The 6609-nt window shown below is 36.2% G+C and overlaps 1 long non-coding RNA gene across 1 annotated transcript; it reads left to right on the forward strand.

Annotated features, from left to right (window-relative positions):
• Positions 1-2293: 2293 nt before the first annotated feature.
• Positions 2294-5563, forward strand: LOC107787624 (uncharacterized). Its single transcript, XR_012709514.1, has 2 exons — positions 2294-2662; positions 5425-5563. It is a non-coding gene; the product is annotated as an uncharacterized LOC107787624 (long non-coding RNA).
• Positions 5564-6609: the final 1046 nt, after the last annotated feature.

Raw genomic sequence — 6609 nt, forward strand, 5'->3', positions numbered from 1 at the left:
TAATCTTGTACTCCCCCTAGTGCTGGGTTTTCCATCCTATATACCTATGTCTAATAGGTTTGTGTACCATCAATGTTGATTGTTGAAGTAGTTCATGTCAAAATCTGGTGGTGGCAAAATAGATTAAGAAAAACAGTTATCCATCCATATTATCCACTAAAAAATGGATTGGATAATGAACTTTTTAAATATAGGTCAAATATGGATAAGAACCATATTGTACACTTAGAAAATAAATAACTAATGTGTTAAACTCTTACACTTATAAAGACTCAAATTAGGGGTTCCTTAATTTTGGGAGATTAGGAATTCTCCAAAAAATGATCATATTCAAGAAGCCATGGATAATATGGTTATCCATACTATTCGCCGGTTAACTCATTTTCTATCCGTATTAAATATGGGTCGGTCCTAAAAAGAGATTTATACATGAAAGTAATGTAACGTATACATGTTTTTTACACAAACAGTACATACTAACATAGAACTTAAACTCTTACAATTACATATAAGGATTAATTACCTCCTATAGCAAAGATTGATGCCTTATTTATTTTAAATAAATATCCTTTTAAAAATTATATTCCATAGCTACCTTTTGATTTTTCATAGCCAAATATCTATTTATGGTCACCTCCTACCCTTAAGCCATAAAATAAGCTTTGTATTATTTTTCTCTCTCATATCCCCTCAAATTTCTCCTATCCCCTACCTCATATCTATTCTCCCTCTCTCTCTCTCTCTCTCTACTTAACCTACTGGCTCTTCTCCGCCTCCGAACGCCTCCACGCTTCTCTCTATCCCTCCGTCCCTCTCATAACCAACTGGTTCAAATTGCCTCCGACCTGATTACAAGTAGATAAGGCCTTAAAAGTCGTCTCCACTCGCCGGTCCGGCGAGGAGAAAGAGAGCGAAATTGTGCTTGGGAATACTGAATTTAAGGACTTCGCGGTGGAGGTATTTGCAGACGCTATCGTTTCGGGGACTAGGAAAGAGTTGTCGAAGCGGGTTCCATTGGGGGCTTTTGGTATTGTTTGTGTTGGTGCGGTGGTGAAGCCCGGAAAAGAATTGGTTGCGGCGACAATTGGTGCTTACGCGTTTGGTGTTGCCACTTCGGTATACGTAAGCTTAGGGTTGTTCTTGAACAAAGACGATGGAGTTGGGGGCTGAGCAACTTGAATTTTCTGTTAATATATTTCAATGTATCTCGATGTATTTCATTGTATTCATTGTCTTTTTTTCATTGTATTTTAATGTATCTTGTTGTATTCTATATATTTCAATATATCCCGTTGTATTCTATGTATTTCATTGTATTCACTGTCTCGCTATATTCCATGAATGTATTCATATGTTTTTTTTAATTAATATAATTTATGTATTCAGATGTATTATATGATTTCTCTGAATATTGCTATGTTTTTGGGGTGTTTTTCGGTTGAGAATCTTTTTTATAACTGAAAATACAAAATTTGTGTGTTATAATTGAGTTTGTTGAGTTATATTAGGAGTCTATTATGTTAATTGATTCACTTTTCGTTTAAAAACAGTGTAATCCCCTGTTTCACGCCGTGAATACAGTCGAATACAATAATCTGTCCAGCTGTAATCCCATGTTTCACGCCATGAATACATTCAAGTACACTCGAATACAAAAATCTGTCTAGCTGTAATCCTCTGTTTTACGTCTAGAAATGCAGTTGTATTCGTGAATACAGTAGCTTAAATACATCGAATACACTCTAAAAAATCTGAAAACATAGCTATAGGAAGTAATATAGTAAATGGTAGCTACAACTAGCTAATAACCACTAAAACATAGTGATTTGTGAAAGTCTCTCTACATATAATTCATGGCAATTATTCAAGTGTTTATGAATTCTGACAAATAATCAAATTCAAGATCAATTCTCCACGAAAAGAATTTGAAGATACTTTGGAGATTATCTCTTTTATTCTAAATCAAAGATTAAATTGTGTCAAATTTCTACTCCCTCCGTTCCAATTTATGTAAACTTGTTTGACTGGGCACGGAGTTTAAGAAAAAAATGAAAACTTTTGAAATTTGTGGTCCTAAACAAGTCAAAAAGGACCTAGAGTATTTGTGTGGTTACAGAAGTTTCTCATTAAGGGTATAATTGTAAGTTTAAATTAAATTGTTACCAAATTTAGAAAGGGGTCATTCTTTTTGAAACGGATAAAAAGTAAATAGATTCACATAAACTGAAACGGGGATTTTTTTCTTCAAAACTCTAACATTGTGCGTACAACCCAACCAAAAAAAAAAAAAAGACTAGGTCGATGAAATTTGGTCCACATTTGAAGGAAAAAATATGTGGTAGAAAATGATAAGATACAAGTAATAAGTGGAAGGCAATGAACACATAAATTGATTAGAATTGGGTGGGGTGCATCTATTGAATATGCTAAGCATGGCTTGTGTGGGGAGTAGTGTAAGCGGTAGCATCTGCGGAGCGGGAATAATTAATGCCAATAGATGTTCCAACATATTCGGCAACAAAATACCATTATTAACTAGCAGAAGAAGGGGAGTGAGAATAGAAGCAGCAGAAAACATGGCTGCGGAGATAGCGGGAGTGAAGGTCATTAAGAACCCCCCTGAATCTAAACTCACTGACCTCGGCGTCAGATCTTGGCCCAAGTATACTTCTTTTTCTCTTCTTTATTTTATGTTTTGATTTTGCTACTTACGTACGTTACTTTTTTCATTCAATTCTCTTTGTATTTCTATAGTAACATTTAAACCCTAACATAAGAGTAACCCCTTTTGCTACCACCAAGGAGTGTGGTAGAATGTATCGAATTAGGGAATGCTTCCCCCTTTGAATTAGTCCGGCAAGTGAGTACTGGATAACCAATTTTTGTTAGCGGAGCTACCTTTGTCCGTACCAATTGGAGGGTGTACGGTTTGACACCCGTTGGATGATGAGCCAGCTCCTCTACCCTACTTCACTTAAATATCAAGCTTTTGTCCTCAACAAGTGTACTTAACATTGAAGCAAATATTAAGGCTCCATTTGTAGTTTTATGGCTCTAAGGGTCAGAGCAATGACGGAATCAGAATTTTAATTCAAAATATAAAGAAGCAAACATACGAAAAAACCAAGGGTGCTCAACATATTAGTATATTTACATAAAAAAGTTTAAACCTATCTACACTAGGAATTTCGGCGAACTCCGCCCCTGCCTCAGCGATTTCTCGGTTATTCAAAAACTATTTGCTAAAAAATACAAATCACTCTTCTGTGCTCTTTCATGAGGTTTATCCTTGTGAACATCTTTTCATTTGCTGATAGATCACTCTATTGCAAAAGCCTGAGCTCTTCCATTTAGCTCTGATGGATATCAAATCAACTAAACAAGCTCTGATTAAAATCACTTTGAAAGTTAGTCAAATTCTCATGTTGGCTCCACCTCATCATGACCACAGTGGTTATTTTTAGAGAGAGAAAAAAGCTATTTTGATGGTTATTGCTGCTATCTTAGAAGTCACACCATCCATGATTTCTACAACCTTAAAGCTGCAAATTTCTCCTTACCTTCACGCCGATAAAATCAAAGGAGCTTCCAATCATCTTATTCAAATAACCAACCATTATCCAACCTTTAGTTTCTCGTCTTTTTTCAGAAATATTTTACCTGGCCGATGACTCCATGAAATGCACGCATCCATTTGACTTAATTTTCTCCTTCAATTAGATCCCCTGACATCCCTTTAGTCATCTTATGTTTTCTCCTTTTTTCCTTTTTGGGGATTAGACTTAATTATCTTAATAAGTTTGTAAGTTTCTGCCATGTCTCCACTTTTAAGATCTCAAGGGTGGATGGACTGACACTGTAATCATCAACATTGCGGGGAGAAAACACTATAAGTAGATAAACCGATAAAAGAAACATTATAAGTAGAGAATGTCTGTAGAAAAGAAAATTCAGGCTTTGGCAAGCATGCATAAGCTCAAGGAAGATGCCATTCATTTAAGTTAGAAGTGCAGTTTTGGGTGGCACTGGATTTAGTGCACATATGTGAGCGTGCTTTAATCTTGTGAAATAGTTTACTCAATTTTAGTTTTATCCTAACTGAAAGGAATACTTTTCCCTTTAGCTCCAAGTCTTAAAATGATATTTTGGCCTCTCTGACCTGCGTGTAGAGAAGATTTGCCTTGTTTTTTCTTCTTGATCTCTGAAGTTAGATGGCCAAGAGAAATTTCAAAATATTGTTCCTCATCATAACACACTTTTGACATTTTCTCATGCTCCTGCTCTGTGGAATTCTTGATGTGGTAAGAACTGTTTTATGTAAATTCTGGATATCACGTTGTTTATCCACCTGAAGTCTTATTGACATTCAATTTTCCAGGGACAGGTAATTTCCGTTTCAAACCTAGGCAGCATCTTTCGCTTGTGTACTTCCACTTTCCTGATCTTTGTAGATAAATATAGTGGTTAGGCATGCGAAATAGAAGATCTTTTCCTCCTCTGATAGGATTAAACTTGAACTCGATTAGCAGAGAAGAGAAGTAAATAAAGGGGAGAAAAATAAAAGAGGGGAGGGGATAATACAACAGCTTTCTACAGTACCTAAGCAGAATACTATGTGATTTAGACGATGCCCTCTAATTGTGATTAAGCATCAAATTATAAGAATTGGGGCCTGTTAGATGAAATATACCTCCATAATTTAAATTCAGAATTTTATTTTTGTCTCCCAGACTCTGCGGATAGCGGGACTTTAGTGCACCGGGCTGCCTTTTTTGTCTCCCAAGAGACTGAAGCTTGCAAAAGTAATCGGTATGGTGAATTTCAAGGTTACATCAAACCTTCCTTGAAAGTGAAACTTTTACCTAGAGGTAGAAGGTACTTTACAATGCTTAGAAACAGATTGCGCCATGTTAAAATGGGGATCCTTATTAAACCTTCACTGGCTGATTCACTCTGATGCACCATGTTTAAAGGGGTGGTCTATCTTCTGTTGCTCCTTCTATCCTGAAATTGTCTCCTAGTAGCACATCATTTCATCCAGAATCTTAATTAAGTTCTTCTGTGCTTAATCTGACTGTTGTTTTACATATTTGTTTACTCCCAACCCTATATTTTATTTGGGGGGTTCCTAATTAGAGACATTCTTGTGAAATAGGTGGGGCTGTCCTCCTAGCAAATTTCCATACTCTGCCAAAGAGACATGTTACTTGCTGAAGGGAAAAGTGAAGGTTTACCCTGATGGGTCTGATGAGATTGTTGAGATAGGCGCAGGCGACTTGGTTGAGTTCCCAAAAGGAATGAGCTGTACTTGGGATGTTTCTGAAGAAGTGGACAAGCATTATAACTTTGAGTAAATGAGTTGTAGTCTCCAGACCCTTGTTGTAATAAATTTAAGCAGAATGTTTTAACTTGTCTTTAATACAGGTTTCTGATGCATGCTGCGTAAGATAGCTGAAATCTTGGACTGCAGATGTATAAGGATTTTCACCAGATTAGAGTAATGCTTTTGTCATTTATACATTTCATGGTCATTGAGGTTTATCTACTAATTTGTTGTATGCTAGAGCTTTCCTCTTATCTCTTTACTTTCATTTCTTTCCATATCTTGCACCTAGCACACACCTGTACGCATACGCTTCACACGAGCACGAAGAGGAAAACCTCCCTCTCGAGGGTAAGCCTCAGTCCTGATACCACTAGTATTTACTTGGATTATTTTTCAGGGACTACACTAACTTGGACACAACTAGATACAGCTAGTGCCTAATAAGGTGCTATGGAGCATCATCCTAGGAACTAAATGGTCAAACACGCATACAAGAAGCATCTTTTTTATATCGTGACAATCCTAAATCACAGAAATGCGGGGCCGAAAGCAAGATTATTTAAGTCATGAATTTAATTAAGAATACAACTCCATATTGGTTGATCCATCTAGTTGGACTTCACAAGGTGAACCCAGTTTATTAGCTTGGTGCGCATTCGGATGTCACTTCATTTAGAAGCCGAAATTCATGCCAGTGCTGAGTGACGACGCATCCCTAGTCAAATACGATCATGTCACATGCCAAGTAAATCAACAGGACAATTAAAGTCTTTTAAGTTTTCAAGTAACGTGGCCCAACCAGTTCACATATTCAATTTTCGTTGGTATGACCGTATGATAATTCCAGGAAGTCAATTAAATGGAATAAAATAGGTTATCTGCAACAGTTATCTCTCTTTCATAGTTATAAATAGAGGTCCCTATAAACTAAGAGGACACACTAGAAATTGCAGGAAGCCGCCAAAAAGAGCTTTTAAAAACAAGTTGGTGTTTGTTTGGTCTTTTGCAACAATAGTTTTACGAAAGCTCAAACAAATTGCTACCAGTATTGCTCTTTCAATTTTCAAGCATTCAAGTACTTTTCTCATAGAAACTCTTTCCAACAACCTAAAAACTAAGTTTGCAAAAACTAAAAATAAAACAAATTAATATTAAAAACTATCCAAGTGTTAGTTTACAAGTTTCAAGCATTTAAGTTCATGGTCAAAATTTATCGCTTGCATGACTGAGCGGACGTTTCAGAATAGCTCGGATTTTCACTTAGATATAAGCACTAATATAAT

Source organism: Nicotiana tabacum, chromosome 5 (assembly GCF_000715075.1).
Source record: "Nicotiana tabacum cultivar K326 chromosome 5, ASM71507v2, whole genome shotgun sequence".
Taxonomy (NCBI): Eukaryota; Viridiplantae; Streptophyta; class Magnoliopsida; order Solanales; family Solanaceae; genus Nicotiana; species Nicotiana tabacum.